The 22,296-nt window shown below is 40.1% G+C and overlaps 1 protein-coding gene across 1 annotated transcript in view; it reads right to left on the bottom strand.

Moving 5' to 3' along the window:
* Positions 1-19,302, bottom strand: part of F13A1 (coagulation factor XIII A chain) — a 102,294-nt gene extending 82,992 nt beyond the window's left edge. Inside the window, exon 1 of the mRNA XM_080578621.1 lies at positions 19,085-19,302. The gene's annotated coding sequence lies outside the window, so the exon portion shown is untranslated. The remainder of the gene's footprint in view (positions 1-19,084) is intronic.
* Positions 19,303-22,296: the final 2,994 nt, after the last annotated feature.

Below are 22,296 nucleotides of genomic sequence, written 5' to 3'. Positions count from 1 at the left end.
CCGTGTTTGTCCATAGAAAGGCATATGGCAGGGCAGCAGGATGGTGGGGTGAGGAGAGACAAGATGGAGCTTGACAGCACTTAGCCTGAGAGGAATTACCAGAATTTTGGCAAAGACAGAATGAGTTGAAGGGGATGCTTAGAAAAGGCAGTTTGTAGTCTGTCAGCCAGCCCTGGGAGAGGGAGCAGAAGTTAAAGGAAGGAGGTTCCCTGGCTGCGGAGGAGAAAGAGAGCACTGGGTTATCAAAAGCACGTGGACATCAGGGAACCATCTGGATCTCTTTCTGCTGTTTTCAGCTAATTGCCAAATATTTAGTGGAACACTGCTCCCCATGGGTGCAAATGTTTGCTCATCCTTACAGTGGAAACAGTAACACACAACTAGAAGTATATTTTATAATACTGTATTGTTTACAAATGCGCTGACTAGGAAGGATGAAACTTTGTCCTGTTTTAAGTGATTTTGGTATGTATTTTAGTTATATAAAATTAACCACGGTAAACTTGAGTGCATCTGACTGCCAGATACAATAAATTCCTCCACTGTCCTCAAATCCTTGATGCTGTCTCTAAACCAAACCAAACCAAAAAATAATCCTCTGAATCTGAATTTCAGTTCTCTCATTTAAAATCCTCTGGCTGCATTTGCCTCTGACTCCTTAGATTAAAAGAAAGGTCTGGTCTTCCACCGTTGCCTGTATGCATCCAAAAGACACTACATCGCTGAAGACTACAGCATTTCTCCCAGTGTGTATGACCAGCAGCAAAATCTGACCAGGTGACCTCAGGAAGAGTTTTCTTAGTGGCACGTCTGTGCTGTATCTTTCTGTGGGAATCCACAAATCTGTCTACACACTTTTGGTACAGCACTTCCATAACACTGTCCCAGGCAGATGCATGTCATAATGCTGTGCTGAGACTACCTACTATAGACAAGGTGACAGAGACAGGAAAGAGGTAGCAGACAATAACAATTTCCTTTTTCTGATCCTCTGACAGAGGTGCAGCCAGTACTGGGCTTTCCTTACTCAAGGAGGGGACCTGCAACTAATATACTGCTCACCTCCCAGAAAGGTGTCCTTTGGAGGAGAGAATGGTGGGAGTCCACCCATCACCAGCTTCCCTGCCACACTCCTGCCGGTACAGTGTTTTAAATTGTAAAGTCTTATTCTTAATGTGCTTTGTAAGCAGTCCCCCCTGCAAAGGCTCAATGTTTTCTACAAGCATCATTTCACCAAGTTTTTTTTCCACATATTACACGTTCCTTTAAGGAATCCCTCTGATGGGATGTATCAATACTGCTGCACTAATAAACAATCATCATAGTTTTTCATAAGATCCTTAATCTTGCCAGAACATTGTATGGTTTATGCTAAACCAATGACTTCTTCGTTCATCTCTTGGGTACCACACCATTCTCCAGTTTTAAAATACTCCATGGTTTGTTTGGGTAGGGTTTTTATGCAAACGTGCCCTTTCCTATTAGCTCTGTTCCAGCCTGAGGAGCTACATTTTTCCTGACGTAGCACTGGTTGCACTACAAAAAGATCCTGCATATCCCACCCTAAAAGCTGCAGTATTTCAATGCAGTGTGAAACCATTGTTGTGTACGTAACCCCCTCCCTCTGAGGACCTACTACTATATATTTTAGCTGTACACCAGTTGAAAAAATAAGACACTACAGGGGAAGTGTCATCACTGTGGACTGGATCTATAATACTGAAAGAACCAACAATTGGACTGGTGATGTGAGGTACCTACAGACCCAGATGCTTGCTTCTCATGAGATGGAGTACTTTCTCTGAGTGCTGAAAACTGAACTCAGTTATAGAAGAGCTCCTAGTTTTACTCAGGCCTGACCACATACACACTTTCATTAAACAAGAAGTTACTGGATTTGTCAAAGTTTTAAAGGAAACCAAATTCAGGAAGCTGGAGCAGATAACCTAGTGGTGAGTTTCACAGCCTAACAACTGATGAGGAATCTGCTCTACACTGTAAAAACAAGAGCAGTCAGGTCTGGTCAGACTACAGATGGTTATCCTATTGGCCTACAGTAGAAACTGCCATTGGGGGATCTCCGTTACAACCCTCTACAAAACAAAAAGAAAGATTTAATCAAGCGCATTTGTACTGAGATGCTATGTATTTCAGTAGGGAACAAACTACAGTATGGTTCAGCTGCAAATAAAAGCTAACTGCTCTTAACAGCATTCTGCAAAGCTGCTAAGGACCTATACATGGACAGCAGGATCAATAGAAGGTAAACTTGCATTTCATAGATGGAATCAGAGCCACTTCATACTGACAAAATAATAAAACAGCAAAAGAACAATGAGACACTCTGGCACATGTGTACATTCTCTAAAACCACACATAATGAAGGCTTTAGCAATGCAGAACTCTATCTTCCAGCTCAAAGTTTTATTGGCCATTATCTCACTGGATTTAGAGCAACAGCTCTGAATGCAGTAAAAGATATTCATTTTTCACAATGTTTCCCTACATAACTGACAAATTTATTATTGTTATAAAAAAGGACACAATTTTGAAATCCTCAGAGCCCCTAGAGTCCCTGACTTGTAATGATGCCAAATATGTTTTTCTTTTCATTAGCACTCAGGGATCACTATATCCAAATCACCCTCATCTACTTTTTCCACTCACATAGATGCATCTGACGTTGGATCACCATCCATCTCAGTTCTGGTCTGAAGGAGTAGCTTTGGACCAGAGCAATCAGAGATACTGGGAAGCTCTTTCCAATTAGGATGGAAACCACTAGATATCCAAACACAGCCTTCCAATGGGCTATTTTAATATTGTATGAACTCTGAAAATCCTGTGGCTACTCCACCTCACTGGTTGAGAATTACGGATACTTCTCTCTGTTTGTAGCATAACAAGGTAGATATATTCAGAAATAATAACAACAATAATAATAATAAATAATTAAAGGACACACAAGTGTTAGCTAACCTTTGGGATGTGTGTATTCTTCAACAGACTTTGCACATCCTCCACCTCCAAGATAATAAAGTGAATCAAATGGCAGCCCAGCATGTTCCAGGTGGCAGGTTCCAGGTTTGGCATTGCCTACATCGGTTGTCTGTGCTTTCTCAGCAGTAAATGGAGACAGACAGCTCCAGAGAGCCCTTCATTCCACCATGTTCAGGGATGCTGGGGAGGTGGGAATGCATCACCTTTTAGAGAGCAGGAGACTAGACTACAAGTTCTAAGATGAGATGCCAAACGTTCAGATGACTACAGTTTGACAGAGTCACCCTTACAGCATGGGTAATAAAGAAAAACAGACTTGGACTGATCTTCAGTCCTCTGGAAGCCCGGATGTTCTCTTCTTTCCGCTATCACTTTCAAAATGAGGGGTGGCAGATGTTTTTTTCTGGTGTCAGCAGAAGGTTGTGAGGACTATAAGGGCATATTCAGCACTGGTCTCTGGGGCTGACATCAGTTCTGTGCAGCATCATGCTCAGTGCAAGGTTATCATTTGGGTCAACAGCCCCAGATATTTTTTTTCAAACTTCTTTTCAGACTCTGCATCAAGGTTAAGCCTAGTTCTCCAGTATCCACATCAGTGTCCATTTAAGTCAAAGAAAACAAAGGAAACAGTTCCTTTGAAACTACTAATGATTGAAGCCTTGTAATTCTTTTCCTGTTTGCCATTATTTCTGTCCCCATGAGTCTCAGAGCTTGCTGCTTTATCTTCTAAGCCTTAGAAGCCCTATTTTCCTCAAGGACACCTTGGATTTATGAACATTTCTTCCTTTATTCACTATGCCCTTCCACTTTTTTTTTTTTTTTTTTTTTTTTTTTTTTAAGATTCAGGAAGTCATTACAGCACCAGTTGATTCTCTCTCCCTGTCAAGTGAACCTTGGGTTTGGAAAGCCAGTGTTTTCTGTATGCAGGGAATGCTTTCTTGATCATTTTCTAAGTAATATGGTATGTCTGCTATAAGAAAGAAATCTCTACGCTTACAAAAACATAACATTAATAAAAAGAGATAAATCTAGACTGATCCTCAGTTTCCCCACCCCACTCTTCAAAACCATATATTTATATATATAATCTTCATCCAATGAAAAGATTGTCTCTTTCATAAGACAACAAATTCACCTTTTCTCAAGCCTGGTTCTTCTTAATTCTTCCTTATATTCTTTCCCCCACCCCCCTCACCCCCTTCCCTTGATTCTTCTCTCTATGCCCATTATCATTAGCAGTCCTATTTTTAACAAACATGTAAATGAGAGCCTTGAAGACTTTACTGATGCACACATCTTTAGTCTCATTTTTCCTTTGTGTTCTTCCTTCTGAGTTCAACCTAAGCAACATACAGTTAATTCAGGGACTCAATACCTTTATTGGCAGTGAGTCCTACTTACAGACACAAAAGAATTACAGCTGCTCTCATTACTTCACAAGTTTAAATAAAAGGATATTCCTTCAATTTAGGATATATCTGGATAACAAATTTAAAAGTCATTTCAGGTCTTTTAATTTCCCTTGCCAATTTTTGCAGCTTTTCAGGCAGACATTGTCCAAAACACTGTTCAAAATATTTTTCCCTGCTGTTGTGACAAAACCCATACAAATCAATAAATACCTAGCCAGCTGAGCAAACATGAAAAACAGTCAGTATGACAGACCACCAAAATATGTTGTCAGACTATCCATGCCGGCAGGGACAAAGTAAGTACTGAAATAACGAACCAATGCTAGGCTGACTTACCATACATGGTTGTTAGATAAATCATGCTTTCACTCAAAGTGAGCAAAAGGAAGGCCACCTTGTGCACCTCACTGATGTGCTGTGGAAGGCAACAGTAAAGCAAAGGGCAGAACCTGGCCATATGCATAAGAACCATAGGACCAAGAACCTCTGAAAATTTTAACTGGGTATCAGTTTATGATTTCTGATTTTGTTGCACATCAGAAGTGCAATCCATTAGGAAAGGTATCCAAAACAAAAATTTTTAAGCTGCCCCCCCCCCCCCCCCAGTTTATATGCACATTCCAGATACGTAACTGGAAGAACTGTGCTAAGGAGGCTTTTCAGAGTATCATCTCTGTTTTACTGTGATGATTTCTGCAACATACTGTGTATCTTACCTTCTCCACAGATCTTAGGAGCAAGACGGCAATACACACACAAAAACAACAACAACAACAACAACAAAAGGAAAGCTAAAACAGTTCTTCATTTCAGAATCTTCTGCTGAGAAACAAAAGCTGTACATGATGTTGTAATGCTGGTAATCTCTCCTTTTCAGCAGTATTACATTTCCATTCCTAGCTCGTGCTCTGGATATTCATGGATTCTTCAGAGACTTAGCAGGTTTCAGACTGAGTAGAAATCAAGTATTTAATGGTGCAGGATAAGTGCATGTAATTACACAGCTCTGCGTTTTAGTATTTCAGTATTATTAACACCTATAGAATACAAATATTTATGTATCACCATGTAGAATGACTCATTTTATCTAGAATTAAAATGCATTCAAGTCCAGGGCAAAACAACACTGCTGTTTAACTACGCATAATCCTAGGTCGAGAAGCCATGAAGGATATCACATTCAATTAATACTTCTTACAGTCTGAAAAAGAAGGATGGAATTTTGTCACTTAGCTGGGGGGAGCACCATTATTCTAATTAAAAAAAAAAAAAAAGGCCAGGAAATTTCCTCATTACAAATATAGCAAATTAAAAGATGAATTTTCCATCATGCAATAAATTCCAGGTTACCGATACTTAGATTTTGAATCAAGGAAAAATAAAACAAAAACAAACAAAAACTTTGAAACCACTTTCAAAGTCAAAACTTACAAATATTTCATGAAACAAAGTCCCCTGTAAATATTTCATGTGAATGATTTTCAGAAAGCCTAACTGGACTGTTTGGATAAAATTATTATCTTTTTGACTTCCACAAAATTGAATGGAATATAATAAATAGATCTGGAATGAAAATGTCAATGGAGCCGATACCTGATTCTGTGAAACATTTCAGTTTGTCAACTGACCGCTAAACAAAGTTTTCCACCAGAAAGATATACAAGCAGGCATCAGAAAAAAGAGATTTCCTGTAAGACACATGTTTGTGCCCTTCAAAAATTTCCTACTCTCGTTCCCCACCTGTGCCTCCTCCTGAGTTTTCTTTGAGGGGATGAGATGGTGCAGGAAGGTCTCAGCTTTCCTGACAAGCTAGCATCAAGCCCACGTCCACATGGCTTACGAGAGCTGAGACTCACAGGCCAAAAAGGCTGTCCAGCAAATAACGGCCAGACACCTTGTCTTGCTCTCTCCTGGAGTTCTCATTCCAAGTCACAACATCAATATTAAGTCAAAAGTTGTGAGAGACAAATTCCGTCCTGTTTCAAAGACCTGTAGACAGAAAAGTTGTGGAAGAAAATGCTAACACTGAAGAAGCAACAGCCTATTTGAAATTAAATTTTAGAAGGAGAGAGTGAAGCATATTGATCTGAGCTTTTCCAGACTAAAATATTAACTGTAAGACCCCTCCTTCACAACAATAACAAACATCATATTGATTTAAAAAAATAAAATAAAATAAGTAATGTCTCAAAACAATAAAGAAAATAGTATTTGCCCCAAACATGTTTTCCTAAAATATTTTGCAACAGAAAAAAAGGGCTTTACTTCCTTTTCTTGAGAAAACATTTGTAAATCAAATAAGAATAAGGCCAGCAACAGTCCCTTGCAGATTTGCAGGAAACTTCCAGTTATACATTACGTGACCTGTGCTACCATGTGAAGGTGTTGTCCATTGGGTTAGCTGTGATCACAACACAATAAATTGTAGGGATTCTTAATAACTGAGTCCCTCTTGCAGCTTCCTCTGTCCTCTATCTAGTCATCCATCTCTCTGCGATTTATAGGATAACACATCCCAATCCTACAGGTAACTCCAAATACCAGCAGTTTATAAATCAGCCTACCTGGTAACACTCCTCTCTTTCCTGCCCTAAATGAGCTGTCTACCCTCCAAACCAAGTCTCAGGACATTGTCATGGTTTTATCTTCTCCCATTCTGCCAAAACCAAAATAGGAGCTCTGTGACAAAGGATATGGGGAATTACTGTTTTTTCCAGGGAACAGAAAGGACTTAGTTGAAGCCCCAGAAAGTTCCAAGACTTTGCATTCAGTGTCTTGAGGTTATTTAACTTTTTCTGTGATTTTATGTTCACCTTTTAAGTAAAAATAACCTGAGCTCTAACTAAAGCATCTGTCTTTATAAATAGATAAAAGCAGTTGCACTATATATTTCACAAATACGTCTAAAATATTTCTTGATTATTTCTACTGAGGTATGTTCTAGGAAGATTACAAGTATGATTAGCAAAGCTGCAGCCCAAGTAATATGTATAAACCTATACCAACCACAGCACCATGCAGTTCCTGAGTGACTGTGAGCGTGTTTTTTTGCACATACATGTGCAGGACAAAAGTACTGCAAGCATCAAAATTATTTCAATACAGATCACATGTCAACATGCTAGTGACTAACACACAGTGGCCACAACTCAGCTTCTCCTTCAGAGTCCTCCGAAGAAATGCCCATGTGATGGTGCTCAGTGTGTCTCAAGAGTGCAGGGTACTCTCAACTGAGCACCCAAAGAGGGCAGACACCTTCCTACAAAAATTTCAGTTGCCTACAGCTCTTTAACCAGACCAAATCTTTTGGTTTACATTTTTACTGAACCCTCACTTATACATGTTCTCAAAGACATTTCTGTGGGAGTTTTTTCCTAAACAAAAGCTGAATAAGAATCTGGCTTAGCCTAATTTGCAATTAAAAGAGCCATGAAACTACAACAGGAGAAACTGCTTTTGGAAGGATTGGCAAGGAGCACTGATGCTGTTGCCAAGGTAAGAAAGATCATTCAAATATACTTGATGAAAATCAAATGTAACTCTAGCTGTTTGCATTTCAGTGTGATATGGTCCATTACTCTCAGAGGAGAAAAGTCCCTGTGAATTAATCCATGTGACTAACATCTCGAGGGTGGGACTTAGGACAAATACGTCTCATAAGCCACACACTTTCTCATTCCCCACACTGGAAACATAAATTACATTCTATTTAAAAGATGTTTTAAAAAATAAACATGAACCTGCCTCTAACTCTTAACGTTAGACAGAACTTGTTCTAGAGTGCTAGGTAAGAAAAATGTTATGGTAAGAGGAAGATTTCCTCACTGCTGAATTATTTAGGAGTTCTCCCTCTTCCCTGGGGTTCTTTGAGACACATCACAACTCTAGCACTTCAGGGTGCATGCAGAGCTCTGATTCTGATTTTGAGTATGGAAGGAGTTGAGTCACTTTATTCAGAGCAAATGTCTGTGTCTCCAACAGAGGACCAATAGCAACAGTATCAAAAGAATAACTTCATTTAGATCATCAGTTAAGGGATTAATTTTATCCTCTGAGCTGTATGGCTACTCCTGGAGTAAAACTTTGGCTGGTGCTTTCTCTTAAAGCCATGAGGAAATCCATGGTTACCTGATAAGACCGTACAAAGTGCTGGGTGCCATCAAATATGATGGAAGGAAATGGCAAGTGGGACTGTTGCTCAGATGAAATTTTCTAAGTGGAAATTCCATTAAAATTGTTCTGCTTTCTGCTTGTTTCTACTGCAAGGCTTCTTGCTCAAGGGATCAACAAATTCAGTGAGCAGACCCAGTCCAAACCTGGTTAGCCACAGCAATAACCATTATGAATCAGCTGAAATTTTCAGCGGAAATTTCTATCACATTTCCAAGATCTGTGGAAGAAGCCACAGACGTATTTATTATATTCAGATTTGCATTCAAATGATCCAGTTCACCTTGTGGATGTTCTGTCTATGTCTCCACAACTGGACTGGAGGTCATACTGATCACCTTCATTGAAGCCAGGTAGCCAGCCTGCCAGAATCAGAAATGAGAACAGGCTTCAATGATGACACAACACAACTGAATCTTGACCTCAGGGCAACAATTTTTTCTGGTACAGCTAGAGATTTGTGAAAGGAGCAATTACACAAGAGTTCTCAGAAGTCAGAGAGTTAGGAGAGTTCTCAGAAGTCAGGTTAAAGGAAAAACACAGAGGCATCTTCCAGAAGTACATCAACCCTGTACCCTTGCAGGGATGCCAAACAAGAACTTTGACATCAGTTAATATCCTCTCTTGTGTAGCTGGGCTGACTTTTTAATTTCTTAACCACCCACTGAGGGCTTTGCCCTGTAGGATTTGGGGGAAGGAGATTACAGGCATGTGTGAGTATGATGAAAGGGGGGGGAAAGATGGAGGGGATCATTTCCAAGAAAGTGTGAGATGCATTTGTTGTTTTACTTTTTTTTTTTTTTAACTTACAAGAAATGTCCTTTTCAACAATTACAGTTCTCTTTCCTTATTTTTGCTATATCAGTGGAGTACTGAAATATCACCACTTTGGCACTGAAATTCTCTTTGGAATGGAAAGGTGGTAGTGAATGTACTACCTGTGATTTCAGTTCATCTGTCTGAGTACTGGTTATTCCAAGCTCCATTGCCCATGTAGTTTTGAATATTTCTGCTTCATGCATCCCCTCCCAGTATGATTTTTTAAGTGTCTGCAAAGTAATCACCTTCAGCTGTGGCTCAGAAATGTCAAGAAAGTTGTATATAAAGCACAGGAAACTTCCTCAGGTTTTGGGGTGTCTAGATGGCAACTAAGAATAATAAAATCCGAAGTCACTTGCTGGTTTTGGAGACCAGACTCATGATTTTATCAATGTCTGTCATGGCAGTAATGGGCTGAAGAGTCCAAATCTGTTTATGTGCTGCTTGGACAGAAACTGTTTCATACCCTTGAACAGCTTGGTTTCTCTCTCCATACATTTCCTATTCCTCCCAAAACACCATTCTTGTGAGCTCTACAAGCTGCTACACAAATATTTCTCTCACTATTTCCATGAATTTTCTGGGGTAGTTTCTTGAGTCCTACATCAAGAGCACTAAGCAAATCAGAACAGCTACTGTTCAGGCAAGGACATATTTGAAGACTGTATCCCTTCAATTACACAATTTGAGAGCAGGCAGAGAAACAGTATCATACCATATAGATCTGCCATATGTAATATGATAGATTAACTGACCTGAGCTACTCTTTTTCTCAGTGTCTAATCAAACTCTGGCTCTGCTCATTTCAACGATCTTTTGAGCTGCAACTATCTCAAAGGATGTCACGCTGGCACCAAAGTCCTCTCCAGTTTGTGCCTGAAGTCTGGGTCTCCACTTCCCATCGTAATCTAAGAAGAGCCTTTGAATCACTTTCTCCTCTGGAGGGTTGCAGGCACATGCGAATTTCCAACTGCAAGACGATCTGAACAGAGAAATTTCAAAAGACACACTGAAATAATAAAGTGGTGATTTACACGTAGTCTACAGTAGGAAAAGCTGGAGTATTTCTTTAGCACACTATTGAAACATCTCTTTTACTTTAGGATGAACATGTAATTTTTAATACCATCTTATGAGTCCATGTGTATGTGATAAATTCCTTCCTGATCTTCAGGGCTGAGGCCACCTGCTCACCCCTCCTCTACAAGCAACAGAATTTTCCCAGATGCTATTCATCTGTGAAAGGCCCTTTTTCTGTCTCTGACATATAGTCTGACATATATGTCTGACTGACATATAGTCCTAAACCACCCCATGCTGTTTGTATAAAAATTCATCCTGAAAAAGTGCACTGGAGAACTGGGTACAGAGTTTTAATTTAACAAGCCTCTTTTAGGATACTCCATTAACATACATCTAATATTAAGGATATCTTGCTAAAACGTAACAGTAAATACATATACAATGAGCAAAACCACTGTTTTGTTTGTTTGTTTGTTTGTTTTTAAAAAGGAACTGTTTGGTATTCACTAATCTAGATACTTTCATAGCTCTTTCTTAAAACCTGAGTAATTTTTGTTTTTCCAAGAAATTTGAACAAACACATTTGAAATAATGGAGTTTCCCACAGAACCAACATTTCATTTCCTAAGAAACCAGGTCTTAAAGTTTTGGATATCTATTTTGCTTTTTTTTTTTTTTTTTAATAAGATCAGGTAATATTTAGATGAGATATTGGATAGTAGCTAACTTGTACCAAAATATATAGTTAATATAACAATAGTTGAGGAACTGAAAATGATTATGAAGCCTACTGAAGGTAACTGAATTTTATACATTAATCTCCAGGAAAAGTAATAGTATAAACCCAAAGATACCATAACCCTAACTTTATCCCTTCAGCTATTCAATTTTCAGGAAATACTGTCAAATTGCTGCTACTGAATTCTACAGAATTTGCAAAAGCAAGCTTTTGCAAAGACCTCTAGACAATAAAAATATTTCCTTGCATGTTTTCATTAGCAAAAGTGGAATTGATAAAATTTCTGCCTATCCCTATCTTAATAAAAATCCTTTCAAATGGACATCATTCTGCCAAATGGGGGGTGGGGGGAAGGGGAATGTTGAGAAAAAATGATTTATGCTTATTTTTCTATTTCTCATTTTCATATATATGTATATATACACATGTGTACGTATAAAGAGGAGTGAGCAGGAAAAAAGGAAGGGAAAACAGGGATAGTATTTAATAGTTTTCAAATTCAAAATGAAGTTTTTAAAGAGAGACAATTTTTTAGACTGATCCTCAATGTAAATATGTGAAGATATCTAGAAAGCAAAACATTTTAAAATAAGCTTTTTTCTTTTCTTTTAATCTATACTCCAACATGCTGCATGAAATAGCATGAAATATTTTCAATTCACCCTGTCAAATGCTTTTTCAAATTCTCTGTAATTCTGCCCATGTAGACCATCACTAGAAATAGCTCCTTAATATAAGGTAGGCCAACAAAAGTTCTGCCCTGTAACAGCACGTGTATTAAAGCACAAGTGCGTGGCACAACCTCAACTGGTACAAACACAGAGGCATGAGGGGCCTCTAACACGTGGCACAAAATTAGAGCCAAGGGTTTGTATTGACATGAAGGAAAGCAGTGACATATGTGAAGACGTATATGAAGCAGTGACTATATGAATAAGGATGTTCTAGGAAAAAGACCTAGAACCTGCTTACAATAAGAGCATGAGTCAAGGGAACAAATAGAGTCACCAAGAACGCTAGCTTCCAGACGCCAGATAGCACACAGTGTAGAGGGTAAAAGGAGGGAGGCATGGACATAAGGAGACTTAATTCCTGCGCTAGCACCAGCCTCACATAATGTGGCTGAGGTTAAGCTTTTAACTGTTCCTGGAAGTACAGTGGCTTGTGAAAAAAGACCGACATTTTTGTAATTGCACAGTGTTAGTAAAGTTTTGGGAAGTCTGCTGTGGTTAGTGTCACATTGTCACCAGCTGGAACAGAAATCTGAATTGCGCAGTGGTACCTTTGCTCTTGTGAGGCATAACAACATCAGTAATACATTTATCAAGTAAGTAATGGAGAGCTGCACAAGGAGATTTTGACAAATAGTGCTTAAAAATTAATGTTTAAGACACAAATGTTTCCTCAGAATTCCAGAAAACCTAAGCCAGTTTGTTCACCCCTACCTTATTTTCTTTCGGCTTTTAGAGCCAAACAACTTCTCTGCCTGTGTGAGATTTTTATAAAAGGACTTATCAGTCAGAAGAGGTGGTAGAGGGTTGTTTTTTTCTTCTTTCAGCAACCCATGACACTCATTTTTCTCCAGCTGTGGAACACTGTAATATTAAGCAATGCTACCTCACTCATTGTGACAGTTGCATTTTTTGTTTAATCTTTGAAGTCTGTTATTTCCTTCACTAAAAGGCCAAGAGATGCAATTTCCTTAAAGACAACAGTTTCCATTAGCAATAGCATTTGGTCAGCCAGGGACCTAGCACTACAAGGCCGGCCTTAACAAGCACAATTTGTATGAACAATCTGGAGGCTCTCACTAACAGGTTATAACAATAAATTTACCCAGTGACTGTGTATTTACAAGAGCTATAAGAAAGAGAACTCAGATTTGACCTATTAGACATACATATCTTCCTCACGTGAACGTCAAGTGTGATTGTTATTATCGTTGTAGTTATCACTGTTCAAAAAGAAAAGTTTGAAGAAGTACTTCAATGGTCAGCGTTAGGACTTCAGGATATTACATTACTAACACACTAACAATTGGCCTGAGGCTGCTTTCTAACCTACATATACCACTCTGGAAAAACCATAAATGCTCTTGACTACACTTATGTAAGAAGAGGAAATTGAACAGGATATGCTCGGATATTTCAAATATACTTATTGCTGTTTATCAATTTTATATTTCTAAATTTGTCTCCTCAGAGAAAATGTCTCTATCTTAAGTCTGCTCCTCTCAAAATGATTTATAACCTTCATCTACAATAATGCCAAGATCTTTAAAAGATCTGAGACTTGAATTAGAAACCAGACATGATTGAATCATGGCTATTCCATAGGGCAATGCTGCATCGTACTGTTTGAAGATACATTCAAACCTTCTATGACTTGCACTACTTACAGATATGTTGCCGTGGTAGAACAAGAGAATCAGAAGCACGGTAATTTTTACTTGTCTTCAGAGGTGAGGTAATGCTGGGATCACAAAGGTCTGCTATGGAATAAGTACAGGGTATCGCCTCTAACTTGTTCCAAAAGCATTCTGATCCACGCTTGCATTTCTAATCCCCTAGAACTGTTACTTGCATTCCAGTTATGTCCGGTGCGCTCTACAAGCTATTCGTAGCAGAGATCAACAAAAAGTTGCACAGAACAGCAACTTGTTATCTGAATGTACAAAGTTGGTCATTAAAAAACAAAAACCAAACCAAACCAAACCAAACCAACAAAAAAACAATATTTCATGGGAAAATGCCAATTCTGACAAAATTGTCATCCATGTTTCTCACTTGAGATTTCTTGACTTCCAGAGCAGCAGCAATTTGCTGATTTTTAGATGTCACCCAGAACATGAGAGAACAGCAGAATAGAAACTTTACCATAGCTCTCCTTCACAAGCACTTTAGTGTCACATGCCTTTCAATATTTTGTCCAGCAATAACATATCTAAACATTCAATCAGTTCTAAGTACAGATATGACTCAAAGATTGCCAACACAGTGAGTTTGTTGGAAAGGAGTCATAGAGTCATTCAGGCTGGAAAAAACCTCTAAGATCATCTAGTCCAAACTTTAAGCTAGTACTGAAGTCCACCACTAAACCACGCTACCAAGTTCTAAATCTACACATTCCTTGAAGACCTCTAGGGATGGTGACTCAACCACTTCCCTGGGCAGCCTATTCCAATGCTACACAACCTTTTCAGTAAAGAAATTTCTCCTAATTCCCAACCTAAACCTCCCCTGACACAATTTGAGGTCATTTCTCCTCATCACTTGGTGCTTGGGAGGAGAGTCCAATCCCCACCTCAGTACAGCCTCCTTTAAGGTAATTGAGGTAATTGTAGAACACAACAAGGTCTCTGAGCCTCCTTTTCTCCAAGCTAAACAACCCCAGTTCCCTCAGCCGCTCCTCATAAGACTTGTTTTCTAGACCCTTCACCAGCTTTGTTGCACTTCTTTGGACACACTCCAGCACCTCAATGTCTTTCTTGTGGTGAGGGGCCCAAAACTGAACACAGTATTCGAGGTGTGGCCTCAGCAGAGCTGAGTACAGGGGCCCAATCACTTCCCTGGTCCTGCTGGCCACACTATTTCTGATACAAGCCAGTATGCTGTTGGCCTTCTTAGCCACCCAAGCACACTGCTAACTCATTTTCAGCCAGCTATCGACCAATATCCCCAGGTCCCTTTCCCATGGGCAGATTTCCAGCCACGCTTCCCTCAGCCTGTAGCATTACATGGGGTTGTTGTGCCCCAAGTGCAGGACCCAGCACTTGGCCTTGTTGAACTTCATACAGTTGACCTCGGCCCATTGGTCCAGCCTATCCAGATCCCTCTGCAGAGCCTTCCTACCCTCGAGCAGATCAACACTCGTGCCTAACTTGGTGTCATCTACAAACTTACTGAGTCTGCACTCAATCCCATGTCCAGATCATTGGTAAAGATATTGAGGAGATCTGGCCCTGGGGGACACCACTAGTGACCGGCCTCCAGCTGGATTTAACTCCATTCACCATGACTCATTGGGCCTGTCCACACAACCAGTTTTTAACCCAACAAAGCATACATCCATCCAGGCCTTGAGCAGCCAGCTTCTTCAGGAGAATGTTGTGGGAAATGATGTCAAAAGCCTTACTGAAGTCTAGGTAGACCACATCCATTGCCTTTCCCTTATCGACTGAGTGTGTCACCTTGTCATAGAAGGAGGTAAGGTTCATCAAGCAGGATCTGCCTTTGATACACCCATGCTGACTGAGCCTAATCACCTGGTTGTCCTGTAAGTGCTGTGTGATGGCACTCAAGATAACCTGCTCCACAAGCTTCACCAGCACCGAGGTCAGACTAACAGGCCTGTAGTTTCCTGGATCCTCCTTCTGTCCCTTCTTGTAGACGGGCATCACATTTGCAAGCTACCAGTTGACTGGGACCTCCCCTGATAGCCAGGACTACTGAAAAGTGCTGGAAAGTGGCTTGGTGAGCACTTCCACCAGCTCCCTCAGTACCCTCAAGTTGATCCCATCTGGCCCCCTAGACTTGCGTACATCTGAGTAGCAGGTCACTAACCATTTCCTCATGGATTATGAGGGCTTCATTCTGCTCCCTGTCCCTATCTACCAGCTCAGGGGGCTGAGTACCCAGAGAACAACTGGTCTCACTGCTAAAGACTGAGGCAAAAAAGGCATTAAGTACCTTAGCCCTTTCTTCATCTCTTGTCTCTCTGTTTCCCTCCACATCCAACAAAGGATGATTCTCCTTAGTCCTCCTTTTCTTGTTTATTTATTTATAAAAAAACATGTATTGTTGTCTTTAACAGCAATAGCCAGACTGAGCTCAAGTTGGGCTTTGACCCTTCTAATTTTGTCCCTGCACAGCCTCACAACATCTTTATTGTCCTCCTGAATGACTCGCCCCTTCTTTCAAAGGTCATAAAACCTCTTTTTCCATGAGTTCAGCCAGGCCAGTCTGTACTGTACTTCTGTACTGGCTCATCTTTCAGCATGTGGGGATGGCCTGTTCCTGTGCCTTTAGGATTTCTTTCTCGAAGAGTGTCCAGACTTCCTGGACTTCTTTGCCCTTCAGGACTGCCTCCTAAGGGACTCCACCAATTAATCTCCTTAACAGGCCAAAGTCTGCCCTCTGGAAGTCCAGGGTGGCAGTCAATCCCCCTCCTTACTTTTCCAAGAATTGCAAACTACTCTACTAATTTGAGATCACTGTGCCCAAGATGGCCTCCAACCTTCACATTACCCATAAGTCCTTCTCTATTTACAAGCAAAATGTCCATTGGGACACTGTCCCTAGCTGGCTTGCTCACCAGCTGTGTCACGAAGTCATCTTTCACACACTCTAGAAATCTTCTAGAATACAGCAAAGACCTTGGCACAGGCCTCAGGTTTCAAGAAAGTTTCAGATCAAGGAAATTTATATCATTGATTTCTGGTAAGTAGATGCCTTGAGAATGAGACCTGGCTTTGTGATTGGTTTGACCTCAAGCAGATTTGGATCCAAAAGAAGGAGATCCTATTATCCTGTAGGAAAGAAATTCCTCTTTTCATAATCTCTTCTATTTAAGCTTCATTTTAGTAGACTTCTCTTAAGTCTTTAAGTCATTGGCTGACTTTAGCATGACATGTGAAGGACCAATGTAGAAAAACTGATGTGTGGTCAGAATCTAGTGGACCCCAGGGACCTTATAAAATCCCCAAATGAATCACCTTTTTACAGTGCTGATCCATTCTGCTCACTTCTGTCTTCTGTAACTCTCTTCTCCATGATTTACTTGCTTTAAAAACTTGATGCACTTCCACCCAGCATTTTTCTTTTCACTCTCCCATAACATATTCATCTCAGCTAATAGTGCCAAAACAGACACCAACACAGAGGTGGCAATGTGGAGCCATGAAACTGAGTCAAAACAGCAGGTTCTAAGATCATCCTTCTCCAGCAAAGAGGGTTGGTAAGAAATTCCCCAAAAAATTAAGGCATTCCCCTGCACTTCACCCACTTGTTGAAGGTATTATGAAAAGAGTTTATAATTCAGCCCTGAAGATATCAATGCCACTTACTAGGAATCATCACATTATTACAGTGCAAAGTGTCCTCCATTACGATGGCTATAAAATAGTTTGCCTTTACTATATTTCAACATTATGCCATTTTTGTTAAGTAGGCTGGATAACCAAAATCTGATTTTAAAAAGGACTTGATACTTGCCTTATTAGAGAGGGTTAGAAGACAGCCTGTGTTTCATAAAGGGAAACCTCTCTTCATATATCTATCATATCAACATAAACTTCACAGCAAAGGCTACAGATTCACAGTAAGGCCCCAAACCCATGTTTGTTTAGAAAGAGAGTACGTTCTTCTTAAAAATTCACCTTTTATCTGTTTCTCAAAGAAATAAAGTGTTTCTGAGTGACTGCAATAGCCTCACTGCCAAAAAAAGTCCAGCACAGCAGATTAAAAGAAAAGTTCTCCAGAGGCAGCAGTGTGTTGTACCACCCAGGGAGATCTTGGGTATGCATCAAATGAGACCAACCTTCAGTGTGTGGGTGTGCTGAGGCTTTAAAGAGATTTCCAGTCAAGGAGAAATAAGAGTCTCCATTTCAAGCTACGTGCAACATTCCACATGTGTTAAGCAAGATAAATTCCCCAATTTTAGGGAGCTGGCCCAGGAAGCAGCTAAGGTATTCAGACAGGTAAAAACTTCTCTCCATGCTGCATTTAAAACACAATTAACTGGGAGACTGAACTGCCACCCTGCTCCCTGTCCCTGATACAAGCAGCACAGCAGAGAGTCTACAAGGTGGAAGGAAAAAAAAAAAAAAAAAAGGTAATGCAGGAAACCAGCCACTGCCCATCACAGCGTAGCTGGAAAAGCAATGCTGGAAGTCATTTATTTATTTGGCCTCACTAATTAATTAGACACAGGTGTAAAACCTGGCCTACCTTCTGGCATAAACTCAGAGCCGTGCCTGGGCTCCTTCTCAGCTTCCTCCACCACCTCCCAGAGAGCCCCCGCATCCACCCGCTGTGCAGCACTTGGCTGTGGTTCCTCTGCACGGATAAATGAATGCACAAGCTGAGAAGGGACACATACATATGAAAATCCCCAGACCTGGCTTACTGCCCCATGGCTATATGATGCTCCGCCAGCTGAGACACCACGCTGCAGCAAGGCTGAGAAAATCGCCCTATGTGTATCCTCCCAGACCTCGGGGAAACTCAGCCCAGCCCTGCGGGGGGGGGAGAAATGGCAAAGCACCAGCTCTTTTTTTCTTTTTTTTTTTTTCTTTTTTACTCTTGAAGCTGGGGGTGCTTTATAGCACTACATCGCAGTAAATAAAAACAGGAACACTACTGACTTCAGATATGACAGCCATGAAGATGCTTGACAAATCCTTTTTTCCCTTATCACAGCACCATGTAAAAGATAAGAAGGGTAAGTGCTTAAAAGCCCTCACTGACATACAAGGATGTGACAACTGTCTCCCATCTATCTAAGCTACCAAATTTTTGATTTGTAAAACCAAACCAAAGACCTTCTGAGGGCAATATAAAGGCTACCTAATTCAGTAAGATGAGCCAAATGGGACAGATGTTTCAGAGTTGCACAGAGCTGTACGTATGTGACTTCAAAACACAGTCAAGGTGGCAGAAACCTTGGCTCTTTTCCTATAAGTACAGATATAATCTTCTAAACAATGTCTCCTAGTTCTCATTCATGATCAACCTATGCACCTGAACCTAAATATCAATGAGAAAATACTTATGGACAAAACTATTTGTTATCTTAAGACTATTTGTTACCTATTAACATGCTTAAGACATATCACAGGTCTGGATAAAGTCAGACTTTTTGCAGTAACCTTACTTTGACTTCATTTTATCACACGGACTTTGCCCATCAGCCCTTCTCTTACCTGGGCAAGTACATGCAGCTTATAGGTTTCTCTTTTCCTCAGAGTCAGAGGTTTCAGGCAGTAGCTGATTTCTTGTCAGGAAGATATCATTTTTCTTTGGCAACATTCAGATGGTGATCAGACTGGTAACAATGCTGACTGAATTCGTCATTCAGGCCTCCTCCTTGTCCCCATAGGTTTGGCAGGATCTTGGAAATACATGAGTACCAATAGGGAAGGTCCTGACGTCTATTGCTACTCTGCAAGAAAATACACTATGCTCCATCATCTGCTCCATTTCTCTGAGGTTTTGTTTTGGTTTGGCTTGGTTTTTTTCCCAAAACCCAGAACTCTGGTGCCTCTATTTCCACATCCACTGAGGTTCCTCCCCATCCACCTCAGAAATGAATCCCAGAAAAAGTCTGGATTTGGTGTTTCTGCAGACTGAACATGGGGCAGCACCCAAGAAAGTTGCCTCCTGCACTTGCATGCTGCTCTAGCCTATGCCTGCAGTAACCAGGTGACTGAAGTCAAACAACACTACAATTTTGCAGCTTTTGCAAGAATGTGCAGAAAAAACACTTACGGAGGAAGACACTGCACTTAAAAAAGCACATAAAAATGTATTTTTACCTAATAACAATAAAATAAAATCCTCTGCACTAAGCCACCTGGATGAACTGTCAATTATTTCATTTTAACAACTGGAAAAAAAAAAGATAAAGAAAAAAAAAAAGCTATTAAAAAACTTGGTCTAAGTAGTTGTTAGGAGATATAGAACATGTCACAAAATAAAAGAAAAAAAACAATTAAAAATTACATTTGCTGCCTTGCATCTTCATTTTATACTTACTTGGAAACTTCCAAAAATTTAGATTGTAATATGAGTTTAAGCACCACTTAATGACTTGGCTCCAGCTGAACGTATTCTCATTATGTAAATGTATCTTAATTTGTCCTGATTAAGTAACAGTCATTGCAATTCATTATTGCTAAGTGAAACACAATTCCTAGAACAGTCCCCAGTAAAACAGGCATTCCAGATGAACATACTGTTCTCCCCTTACTTTGAAGCCAGGATGTCTGGGCATTGGCCTCCTTTAATGTCATCAAAGTGTTTAATCTGCTACTATGATTAATTAGAAAAAGCACTAAACTGCCAATGATAACATCTCACGCCCAAAACAAGGGCCCCAGATGAAGGAAAAGAAACTTCTCAAAACTTCTGACATGGCACTGAATAAAGGGCATTAGAGAAGATATTTTCAAGACTGAGAGGGATTTAATCCTCATAAATCCCGTTAAAAAACAGCATGTAAATCCCTAGAAAGACTTTGAAAATTTTAGCCCAGACTGTACGTTTCATAGCTCTCATGGAGGATAAGCCACAGGCCACGAAGGACAGCTCACCTGCATGGACAGACACTCCTGCCAGCCCTCTGTCCTGTAGGAGCTACACTGCAGCTTCCACAGTGCCATTATTTGGCACAATATTACTCAAAATGCAAGCTAAATACAGGTAATACATCATGGGATGAAGGCCCGGTATTAAACTGTCCAAGGAAGGAAACACCTCCCTCTGTGTTTCCAGAATATCATGTAATTTACAGTCACTGCTGTGAGCTCTCTGGAAGAATATTAATGTCTCCCCTTCTCAGCCGGAAGTATTAAAGAGTCATTATTAACATCTGAAAGTATAGTCTACAGGCTGAAAAGGGAGCTCTCTGCAAAGACACAGAGACATTATTTCCTGGCCAGGAGCTGAGTGTAATACTTTTTCTTACGCTTTTACTGAAATGGGTTTCTATGCCAGATTTAGCCTCATCCTAGTGCCTTATTCACAACTCTGAATCAAGCACATGAATTCCCCTATTCATATTTAGAAGGGAACAAAGATGATCAGAAACGATTTCAGAAAAAGTATTCTGTATATTTTTTTAAAAAAGATATTTCTATACAAAATCTAAATTTCAAGGGCACAGATTTTTACCCACTATGAAATGGGAACTTTTAAGGTGATAGAAAAGAAAACATAAATGTATTAAGGAGGAAGTAAGGCTCATGAAAATTTTGAACAGACATTTCTACAACAATATAAACCGACCGTACTAATTTGAAGCATGGGGACTGTACCAGTCCTTGTACAGAGATGTTTCACATTAGCATGTTAATTCTTGTCTTCTTTCAGCAATGGACCAAAATGAGTCAAAAAATGCTGGTCTCACATGGAAAGATACTAAGAATCAGAGAAATCAGACCACAAACTGATTTAACATGAAAATAGGTATTTCTAGGAAGAGCTGGAAGTATAGAAGTGAGCCTGGAGTCTTGCTTGATGGAAACAACCTGAAAAACACTTCTGAGGAAGTCACTGATGGAAGTAGAAGGCTGTTCAGAGAACAGCTAAGTGCATGCATGACCAAAGACAGTTTGTACAGTATGATTCAAGATGTCTTACACAAGCTGTAATGGTCAATACAGCCTTGCATGAAGATAGTGGAATTTTCCAGAACTGCAAGAAGCTAAGGTTAAGAACAAAAGACATGTTCTGGGCAGCCAGGAGCTTCACTGGTAGAATTAGTCACTCCTGAGTGCTTGACAGCAGCTTTGCAATAGACACACGGGCTATGACATTAACTGGGAAATGCAGAAGGACTCACGTACACACTGCTGCAAACTCAAACTTCTCACTGCCCATGCTCCATGTTGGCTGGATATGAAACACTGGGGAACTTGCATAGTTCTCAGTATGACAAAAGAAACTGAGGCTGCCAGCCCTTATTTATGTGGATGTACCCTCAGACATTGCTTTGTTCACCATTTTACTCAAGACAAGGCAAGGCAAGGCAAGGTAAGGCAAGGCAAGGAAAGGCAAGGGAAGGGCATTAGAGAAATGGTGAATACTACGGTCATTTGTCCTTTAACTAAAAGTATGGTCATAAATCATTCAGCACTCTGAGATACTTGGCTCCTGATTCTTATGTATGTCAAAACCAACTGTAGCATTCTTGCAAGGCAAAGGGCCTTGTAATTTGACGATGACACATCAAGTGAATAGAAATGGGTCTATGTACAAATAAGAATTGAGTCTACAGGTTGTTATGGTCAGTCTTGGTTCCTGATCAGAGGTGAGAAAACAAATTCACAATAGATGATTGTAGCTATTCTGGTCATGTACTTGGCAGCTTGGGCAGAGGATAGAGCTGTCCTAGAAGCACATACCAATACAGAAC

This window comes from Anser brachyrhynchus (assembly GCF_964034855.1).
Source record: "Anser brachyrhynchus genome assembly, chromosome: 2".
NCBI lineage: Eukaryota > Metazoa > Chordata > Aves > Anseriformes > Anatidae > Anser > Anser brachyrhynchus.
Note: the sequence above shows the minus strand (reverse complement) of the source record. Positions and strands in the feature narration are given on the sequence as shown.